General features: G+C 42.2%; 1 protein-coding gene and 1 non-coding gene across 3 annotated transcripts in view; both read right to left on the minus strand.

Annotated features, from left to right (window-relative positions):
• Positions 1 to 10796, minus strand: part of HSD17B6 (hydroxysteroid 17-beta dehydrogenase 6) — a 37384-nt gene extending 26588 nt beyond the window's left edge. Inside the window, exon 1 of one of the 2 annotated variants that reach the window (XM_047739872.1) lies at positions 10696 to 10796. The gene's annotated coding sequence lies outside the window, so the exon portion shown is untranslated. The remainder of the gene's footprint in view (positions 1 to 10695) is intronic. The other variant, XM_047739870.1, reaches the window with a different exon arrangement.
• On the minus strand, positions 1251 to 1355 carry LOC125108077 (U6 spliceosomal RNA). The gene has a single exon (XR_007129766.1). It is a non-coding gene; the product is annotated as a U6 spliceosomal RNA (small nuclear RNA).
• Positions 10797 to 10869: the final 73 nt, after the last annotated feature.

Here is a 10869-nt window from a genome sequence, read left to right on the forward strand (position 1 = left end):
AAAGAGGCAAAACTGATCTATGTTGCTACAAATCAGATTGGTGGTTACCCTTGGGGAGGTAGGCGGGGTCAAAGACACAGGGAGGTATTAGGAGGTTGTCTGTGGTACTGGTAATGTTCTATTTCTTGACCTGTGTGATTGTAATGTAAGCATTAATTTTGTGAAAATTCACTGAACTGTCCACTTATGATTTATACGTGTTTGACTCAAATTAGAAAAAGAAGAAGAAAAAAAAGAAAAAGAAAAATATATCTTTGATAAAAAAAAAAAAGAAAAAAAGTCTGAAAAACTCTGCATTTGCTTATGAAATTCTTATCAAGAACAATATGAATCCATACACTGTGTAAGACTCCACACAATAAATCCTGTCATGGGGTTCCTGGGTGGCTCAGATGGTTAAATGTCTGCCTTCAGCTCAGGTCTTGATCTCCGGGTTCTGGGATCGACCCCCACATCAGGCTCCATGCTCAACGGGGAGTCTGCTTCTCCCTCTCCCTCTGCCTCTCCCCCTGCTCACGCTCTCTCTCTGCATCTGTCTCAAATGAATAAAGGAAATCTTTTTAAATAAATAAATAAATCCTGTCATTCATTCAGCACCAGGAGAGGTTTTATCTTTTCTTTCTTTTTTTTTTTTTTCTTTTTTGAGACTTGGTCTAAGTAAATAGTATGCTACTGATTTTTTTTTTTAAGATTTTATCTATTTATTTCAGATAGAGCAAGTGAGAGAGCAGGAGCAGGGAAGTAGAGAGAGAGGGAGAAGCAGGCTCCCCAGTGAGCAGGGAGCTGGACGTGGCGCTCAAGCACAGGACTCTGGAATCATAACCTACCAAAAGCAGATGCTTAACTGACTGAGCCACCCCGGCGCTCTGCTACTGATTATTTTTAAATTACCTAGTTCTGGGCCTGGGTGGCCCAGTTGTTTGCACCAGCCTTCGGCTCAGGTCATGATCTCAGGGTCCTGGAATGGAGCCGCGTATCTGGCTCCCTGCTCAGCAGGAAGCCTGCTTCTCCCTCTGCCACCTCCCCTGCTTGTGTTCCCTCTCTCACCATCTCTCTGTCAAATAAATAAATAAAATGTTTTTAAAAAACACTTTTAAAAAGTTCTTCATATTATCTTACATATTCAAAGCCAAATTAAATGTTCAATCAGAGTAATTCTCTTAGGCTTTATAGACAGCATTTTTCTTTGCTCTTCTATCACTTTGATTTTCTTTTCCTTTTTGTACTCCATTTGCATTTTATTTATTTTTTTAAATATGGAACACTTCATGAATTTGCATGCCATCCTTGCACAGAGGCCAAGCTAATCTTCTCTATCATTCCAATTTTAGTATATGTGCTTCCAAAGCAAGCACTCAATTTGCATTTTATTGTCCTTAATGTCTATGTGTCTTTTACTTTAGGTTACCTCAAACTCTTTTTGAAGATGCTGCATCTGTCCAAGAATAAAACTTAACAGATTCTCCAATCTCAGCCTCGTTCCAACAGCTGACTTCACCTCTGCCAAGTGGGAAAAAATAAGCAAATGCTCCAGCAACTGCTGCCTTGTGCGGGCAGTTTTTGGTTATATCACACTTCATCTCCTATCAGCATATAAGATTCCACAAAGAGAAAGGAAAAATGTTACCTGAGGAATTCCTGTTTGGGACTGACTCTATGTCGGATTTCAAACATTTCTTGTTTAACCGCCTTTGGAATTTTACTTCTTTGTTCGCCACAGAATTAGAAATTTAACAAGTGGGAAGGAATAATGGGACTATTAAATGTGTTTAGTGGCCAAGTGAGTAAAAAATAAAAAGAAAAAAAATTTTTCACCACTGTGGCTGCAAAGAGCTTGGCCAGCCACAGGAGGGAGTTGGTGTTGGTGGGGGTCGGTTTAGGGCAAGACCCAAATGAGACTACCAAGCTTCAGCAACACAATTCTCATGACTTAATTAGAGAAGGCTCCTTTTGCTTACCCACAGTTTCACGAACTTACCCCACAGCTATCAGCATGAACTACAGAGAGCTGATTTTCCCCTATGTCAAGAATCTCAATTTATAGGCATACCCAGGGGATCTTATTTGCAAGGATAAAATCACTCCCAACTTTTAAATCATACTTTCCCAAACTCCAAAGGAGTGCAGATTTAAAAAGCGGAAGAAACAATGATGATGAAATTTCTTTCAGGATTCAAAGTTGAAAGATGTTTTGAGAAAATAAAAAAATTCATTATCAAGACCTCTCTCGGGACGCCTGGGTGGCTCAGTTGGTTAAGCAGCTGCCTTCGGCTCAGGTCATGATCCCAGCGTCCTGGGATCGAGTCCCACATTGGGATCCTTGCTCATCAGGGAACCTGCTTCTCCCTCTGCCTCTGCCTGCCATTCTGTCTGCCTGTGCTCGCTCTCTCTCCCTCTCTCTCTCTGACAAATAAATTTAAAAAAAAAAAAAAAAAAAAAAAAGACCTCTCTCCATACAGACCTTATCTCCTCCCTGTCCTCAACCCAACACACACACACACTACCGGCTCAGGCAAAGTCCAGTCCTAGAGGCTTGAAAGGACTTCATGAATCCGGGGGCCGGGACCAGAGAGGGGGATGCTGGGGGGTGTGGCGCAGCACCTTCTGCCCTGCTTGCACAACATCTCCCTCTTGTGGTAAGGGGGGGCACTCCATGCCCTTGGACCAAGTTCACAATCCTCACCCATGTCATCCTTGCTCAGCTGGAGAGCCAGACCTGTTATAATAAAATAAAAAGCAGAAAGAAAAGAGCTGCCCTGGCCAACCAGAGCAATTTCCACACCTTCGGCCCCCATCCTCTGATTTAAGTTGGAATACTAAAATATGAAACCCCTGCTGGAGTATGGAGTAAGGAGGTCAGCTAATTTAAGCAGAACCCACCCAGACTGCCAATCTGAGATCAGCTGCACAAACCTGGGATCTCAGCCTTCATGGAGTTACTCCATGAACTTCATGGAGTAAGTTCATGTGAACTTACTGACACAGTTCACATACCAGACAATTAACCCTTTCAAAGTATACAGTTCACTGCATTTTAGTATATTCACAGGGTATCTCTTTTCAGAATACTTTCTTCACCCCAAAAAGAAATCCTGTACTCCTTAGCAGTCACCGCTCTTCCCTTCTCTACCCCTAGGCAACCTCTTATCTACTTTCCATGTCTATGGATTTGCTTCTTCTGGACATTTCACATACATGGAATCCCACAATATGAGGCCTTTTAAGACTGATTCGTTTTGTTTAGCATAACGTTTTCAAGGTTCATCCATAATGTAGCATATATCAGCATGCAATATTGTGAATTCTAAGGAATATATATTTGGTCTTTCAGATGACCGAATATTTATTTTTCATTTATGTTTGGTCTTTGTCCATGTTTCTGGCTCACAGCTCCCAAAGCCCTTGGAACTGCCTGAGGGATAAAGAGCAATGGAAAGGATGCCTGGGTGGCTCAGTTGGTTAAGCATCTGCCTTCAGCTTAGGTCATGATCCCAGGGTCCTGGGATTGAGTCCAGCATCAGGCTTCTCGCTCAGCGGGGAGCCTGCTTCTCCCTCTGCCCGCTGCTCCCCCTGCTTGTACACTTTCTCTCTCTCTGAAAAATAAATAAATAAAATCTTTAAAAAAAAAAGAAAAAAAGCAACGGGAGCATCTTTCCTTATAATGTTTGGCCTTCTGTCCTCAGTCCCTGAAATCACTTCAGACCCATGAAGGTAAAATGATGTACTGTTATTCCTAACGAGCCCCTTTCTACCAAAACTGGGCTTATGTTAATGAGGTGATTTTTGGAAAGCACTTCATTGGCTGCCAGGGAAACCAACCAGGAACAGAAGTTGGAATTTTCAGTCCCACCCCAGACCTCAGAGAGAGAGAGGGGCTAGAGATAGTTTAATCACCAAGGGCCAATTTATTCTATTGTGCCTATGTAATAAAGCCACCATAAAACCCAAAAGGGCAAGGTTCAGAGAGCTTCCAGGTTGGTGAACACATGTAGATTAGATTCAGGAAGAATCTGGAGAAAGCTTGGAAGCTCCAAGCCCCTTCCCACACACCTTGCCTTTTGTATCTCCTCATCTGGCGGTTGTTTCATTTCCTTTGTAAAAATTGGTAATCTAGTCAGTAAATGGGCTTCCTGAGGCCTGTGAGCAGTTCTAGAAAAGTAATCCAACCCAAGGAGCGATGTGTGGGACCCTCTGATTTGTAGCCAGTTGGTCAGAAGCACAAGTGACAAGCTGGGCTTGCGATCACCATCTGAAGTGGGGCAGTCTTGTGTGGTTGAACCCTTAACCTATGGAATCTGAGGCTGTCTCCAGGTAGCTAATGTCAGAATCAAGTTGAATTGTAGGACACCCAGCTAGTGTTTGAATAATTGGTTTGGATGTGTGGGAAACACTCTCCACCCACACTGGAACTGATATCAGCATCCTTTCACAACTCTCCCCCCTTGGCACTTATGAAATGACCCTTCCCAGCTCTTCTTCTGTTTATACTCCTTTTCATTTACACTGTTCTTTGCTGGCTCCCCTTTCTCTCCCCAGTTTTTAAAGTCAGTATCTTTTAAGAGTTCTATCCTAGTCTTTCTTCTCTTCTGTCTATATCCTCAGTCATCACCAGCTTCAACCCTGATCTGAGTGCTAACGACTTGCAAATCTCTGTCTTTAGTCCAGATCATTCCTGAGATCCAGCTCCTCAGATCCAAGTACCTACCGGACATCTCCCACCTGGTTTCACCCATATCTTCCATAAACAGAGTCCCAACTATGTGCTAGGTCCTATCAAGTTACTGGACACAGTAGAGGTGAGTAAAGTAGACATGATATTTGAAATCTTCGTCTTAGCAGGAAAGATAGACATTAAATATAGATTCCCACAAATAAATATATCATTACATATTGATGGGAACTACAAAAGAAATACATAGGGTGCTTAGGGTGTATCACAGCAGTAACTCAAATTAAACTTTCCAAAACTGTATAATCACACTTCATTGCTATCTGATCCTCCTCATTTTCATGTTATTTCCTATTCCTAAATCCATTCAACATTCAACAAATGTAATGAGTGCCCACTTGGTGCCAGACTACCCCCTTCTCTCCAGTTGCCCAAGCCTGAAACCTGAGAAATCACCCTAGACCACTTCCTCATTCCCCACATCCAATCAATATTAACTCTACCTCCTTACATCAGCTATGTCTACCCAATCCCCTCCATCTCCACTTTACTGCCTTACTTCAGGCCACAAGTATTTGTCACCTGGATTTCAGCAACAGTTTCCAGGGACTGCTCTGCCTCTGGCTGCTCTCTCCCCTCCTATCTGCCCTCCTCAGGGCTCCAGAATTTATTTATAATACACAACTTTGGGGTACCTGGATGGTTCAATGAGTGTCTTCCTTTGGCTTGGGTCATGGTCCTGAGGTCCTGGGATCGGGCTTCCTGCTCAGTGGGGAACCTGTTGCTTCCTCTCCCTCTACCCTTCCCTCCCCATTCATGCTCTCTCTCACACTCTTTGTCTCTCTCAAATAAATACATGAAATCTTCTTTAAAAATAAATAAATAAAATGCAACTCTGATTATGCCTCTCTGCTGCTTAAAAGCCTTCCAAAGCTCCCCACTGTCTTCCAACCAATCCAAATTCCTGTGGAAGAACAGAGCAATTTCCAAATGTGCTTCCATTTGATTCTGTATCCTTTATTTTATACAGTCTGCAAAGAGAAAGTTAGCCCCAAAGAGTATGCAGCTTCATGACTTATATGAAAATCCATACAGTATGTATACCAGCTGGTTACTTACCAAGAACAAACAAACAAACAAACAAACAAACAAAAACTGGTGGGTTAACTTATAGTTTAGGTGAAAAAATTCAATTTTGTATATGAAATCCAGCGTAGAGATTAAAAAACAACTGCAATGCCCTATAACACTTGTTTTATTGGCTTTGTGGCCATCATTTGCTTTGTGGCTAGAAGAAGCATCCTTGTGATGCTTCTCGATTCATCAGAACACATTCTATAATCTTCTCTTTCTTACCTTATTAAAGAGGAAAACAGGGCGCCTGGGTGGCTCAGTGGGTTAAAGCCTCTGCCTTCAGCTCAGGTCATGATCCCAGGGTCCTGGGATCAAGGTCGTCCCCCCCCCCCCCCCCCCCCCGGCTCTCTGCTAGGCAGGGAGCCTGCTTCCCCCTCCCTCTCTCTCTGTCTGCCTCTCCGCCTGCTTGTGATCTCTGTCTGTCAAACAAATAAATAAAAATCTTCTTAAAAAAGAGGAAAACAACTAGCACAGAAGTATTTCAAATTTCCTACTTACTTGTTTCAACAAGATTATTTACTCCCAAGATGTCTCATCAAATACTGATATGATCAATATTTTATCTTAATTTTAGCCAAAGCGGAATAAAATGGAAGATGAATAATTTTTATTTCCACACTCCTTAGCTTGGCATGCAATGCTCTGGCCATGGCTTGCCCCTTAGCCCCATCTTTCCCAGGCCTTCCCTTCAAGTCCAAGCTCTGTCCATTTGGAACTACTGGCTATTTCCGGAAAGTGCCATGCCATTTACTATTTTGTGGCTCTGCTTCCTGTACCAATCTTACCCAAGTCTTAAGGAAAATGATGATGCCAAAAGACAGCTGGTTATAAATGCATCTATAACACTTTTTTTTCATTTTTTGATTTGTGTCCATTGCCCCTACTAGGTTATAACTTTCTCAGAAACAGAAACCATGTCATTATTTTTTTTACTCCCCAGAACCTAGCTAAGTGCCCAACATAAATGTTCATTAACTATCTGTGGATCTATCATATGGATCATCTTTTACATGCTAAAAACATCCAGAATAACAAAAGGAGTTGAACTGGAAGGGAAGTCCATGAGGTAAGTATCCAAGTCTGCAAAAAAACTTGGGGAGACCTAGGACTGATGGATTACCCAAAGAGGATGACAGTAGATATATATAGGAAATGTAAAGAGGATGGCATATAGTATAAGGCTTGAGGGACAAAAGGGTTTTGCACCCATATGGATGAAAGCTGAATGGCAATACTGCCTCCCAGTGGCACGTAGGATAACAGCCTCCATATCAGAGCATTTGTACAGAATTCTATAGCTTACTGCCACAGTGTGCTTGTGCCCTGTGAACTGTGCTAGGGACCTCTCACTTTACCTCATTTAATTCTCATGACAACCGCTTGGAGAGACACAGCATGTAGCTTAGAGGTTAACTGTAGAGAGTCACTAGCTGGTGTGACCTTGGACAAAGTATTTAAATTCTCCACATATTTCCCCATCTATAAAATAGGATAATATTAGTATCTACCATATAGGGTTCTTATGAGGGATAAATCTTTTTTAAGTAGGCTCCATGCCTACCACAGAGCCCAACATGGGGCCTGAACTCACGACCCTGAGATCAAGACCCGAGCTGAGATCAACAGTCAGATGCTCAGTGGACTGAGCCACTCATGTATCCCAAAAAATTCTTTTTTTTTTTTAACAATTCTATACATTACTCAGTGTTTACCATGGTAAGTCTTGTCACCATCTGTCACCAGTGTTATTACAATCTTATTGAGTATATTCCCTATGCTGTACTTTTCATTTACTTTTTTTTTTCATTTACTTTTCATTTACATTTCATGTCACCTCCAACAACCACCATTTTGTTCTCTGTATTTAAGAGTCTGGGTTTTTTGTTTGTCTTTGTTTTGTTTCTTAGATTCCATATATGAGTGAAATCATAAGGTATCTATCTGTTTTTCTCTGTCTCACTTATTTCACTTAGCATAATACTCTCTAGGTCCATTCATGTTGTTGCAAATGGCAAGATCTCATTCTCTTTTATGGCTGAGTAATATTCCATTGTGTGTTTTTGTGTTTCTATTTATATATACATATATAAATATATATATATATTTATACATCACATCTTTGCTCATTCATCGATTGGTGGATATTTGGGTTGCCTACATATCTTTGCTACTGTAAATAATGCTACAATAAACATAAGGGTGCACATATCTTTTTTAATTAGTGCTTCCATTTTCTTTTTTAAAAATTTTTATAAAGATTTTATTTATTTGAGAGAGAGAGAACACAGAGGGAGAGAGCACATAAGGAGAGGGAAAAGCAGACGCCCCACTGAGCGGGGTGCCTGATGTGGGGCTTGATCCCAGGACCCTGAGATCATGACCCAAGCCAAAGGCAGATACCTAACCAGCTGAGTCACCCAGGCACCCCAGTGCTTTCATCTTCTTTGGGTAAACAGCCAGTAGTGGAATTACTGAATCATATGATATTTCTATTTTTAATTTTTTGAGGAAACTCCATACTATTTTCCACAGTGGCTGCACCAATTTACATTTCCCTCCATGAGGGTTCTTTTTTCTCTACATCCTCACCAATACCTGTTATTTCTTGTTTTGTTTTGTTTTGTTTTGTTTTTAGCCATTATGACAGGCAGAAGGTGGAAGAATAAATTCTCAAAAGGGTACCTGACAGCACAGCAAATGCTATATAAACATTAGCTATTATTATTCCCTTTTTCCTCATGAAAAAACTAATGTTAAATAAATCGAGCATACAGTAGGAACTCAAAAAATATAACTTCCTTTGCTTTCTCCCCTTTCATCTTCGCTCCTTCAGGAGCTGCCCTCCTTAGTGGTCCTGAAATTCAAAATGGATTCCCAAATATCCCAAAGAATTCAGTTCTGGGGCATCTGGGTGCCTCAGTCAGTTGAGCATCTGACTTCATCAGCTCAGGTCATGATCCCACAGTCCTGGAATCAAGCCCCATGTTGGACTCCCTGCTCATCAGGAAGTCTGCTTCTCCCTCTCCTTCTGCCCCTCCCCACCCACGCTCATGCTCTCTCTCACTCTCTCTCTCTGTCTGAAATAAATAAAATCTTTAAAAAAAAAAAAAGGCAGTTCCTAAAGGCAGCAATGAGAAAACTGAGAAACCTCCATTAAACAGTCCAGAGGGATATGGTTCTGCAAAAGAGCACTCTCCAGGGCACTCTTGTCATCATTATTAGAGTGAAGACATTCCCAGTTATGAAATTCATGCTACCCAACACAAGATGCCTATGGATTGTGAAAATCAACTAAGATCTGTGCAGGAAACCAGATTTCAAGGAATATTCAAATAAGCATGATCTGCCCAGAGCCCAATTTTGAGCAGTTCTCCCAGAGGAGCTGAGAGACCCTGATCGTTTTTGAGATTAAGCTAATAATAACTTCCTAGAGACTCTGTTCTCTCCCTGCTCTCTTACTGTTACTGCAAACATAAAATTCATGAAAATGATGGTTTTCGAGTGACATGATATCTTTGTGATTATAGACTGTCCACCCCAGTCCACATTTGCAATGAGGTTTATCTTTACCAGGTTAAGTGATGGGCAGATCTGCACATTAGCAGCAAACAGCCTCCTTTTATTTTTTTTTAAAGATTTTATTTATTTATTTGACAGAGAGAAATCACAAGTAGGCAGAGAGGCAGGCAGAGAGAGAGGAGGAGGAAGCAGGCTCCCTGCTGAGCAGAAAGCCCGATGCGGGGCTTGAACCCAGGACCTGGGATCATGACCTGAGCCGAAGGCAGCGGCTTAACCCACTGAGCCACCCAGGCGCCCCAACAGCCTCCTTTTATACTCGTAAATCTCTCCGTGATTCTGCAAGATTCCTATAATTCAGATTTTAGCATTCCTGGGTGTCCTATTTGAGAGACTGAATATACAAACCGTGGCCAGACCATATATAAAAACAGAACTCTGAGGGCTGCTGGCAGGCTCAGCTCATAGAGCATGCAACTCAGGGTTGTGAGTTCAGCCCAATGTTGGGTGTAGAGTTTACTTACAAACAAAAACAAAACAGAACTCCAACCTACAACCTGAAGAAGCCAACGCAGGAAACCAATCCCCTTATCCATAATAAACAGCTCAGGAAGCCAGCCTACTATAGGTCAGACTTGCAAAAGTCAGACTGTTGTCTCTAGTGATACTTCAGGAAGCCAGACCATAACCCCAAATGGCCAGGACTTGATTAATAAATATCAGCTTCCCTAGATTTTGTGGTTACTTCCAATTTAGGACCAATCAGAGAAAGCCAAATTAGCGCTCCTAACCAATCACACAGAATGCCCCTACACCAGTTAGCCCAGCTACAGCTTTCCCACGAAACAGCCTTGAATCTAGGTACACCTGAAACCTCCTCTTCACCCAGTATATAAAGATTCCCGATTCCTCTGCCTGCCTTTGACTCTCTGCCAGAACCCAAGTGTCTGCAGCTGACCCCCTCGCTATATAGCAAGCTCTGAATAAAAAGCCTTTTACCTTATTTGGTTGGTCTTCATTTCCACATAGTGGACCTAGTAGTTCTATGAAGAATTAATTTTCAGACCCTCTTAAAAAGACACTGGCGCTTGGGTGGCTCACTCTGTTAAGTGCCTCGGGCTTGGGTCATAATCCCAGAGTCCTAGGATAGAGCACAGCATCAGGCTCCTTGCCCAGCGTGGAGCCTGCTTCTCCCTCTCCCTTTCCCTCCGCCTGCAGCTCAGCCTGATTGTGCTCGCGCTCTCAATCTCTCTGAAATAAAATCTTTTTTTAATGGCTTACATTGTTTAAATGCGTTTCCAAAACATTCATAAAGTTAACGGGGAACATCATTTTTTACGTCATCTTAACCTAAGTCAACACGCTCAAGGGCTCACCTTTCTGTACGACACCTTCCTTCCTGAAACAGGAGCGGCTTTCTTCTACCCACCAGAGCAGAGGACCTAGTGAGAACGCTGATAGGCCGAGACCAAGCAGCGCCCAGGCCAACTCCTAAGTGGGAACTACAATTCCCAGCGGCCCGTAGAGACTTCCGGTTGCGGCCACAGCGC

The sequence above is a fragment of the Lutra lutra genome, chromosome 8 (genome assembly GCF_902655055.1).
Source record: "Lutra lutra chromosome 8, mLutLut1.2, whole genome shotgun sequence".
NCBI lineage: Eukaryota > Metazoa > Chordata > Mammalia > Carnivora > Mustelidae > Lutra > Lutra lutra.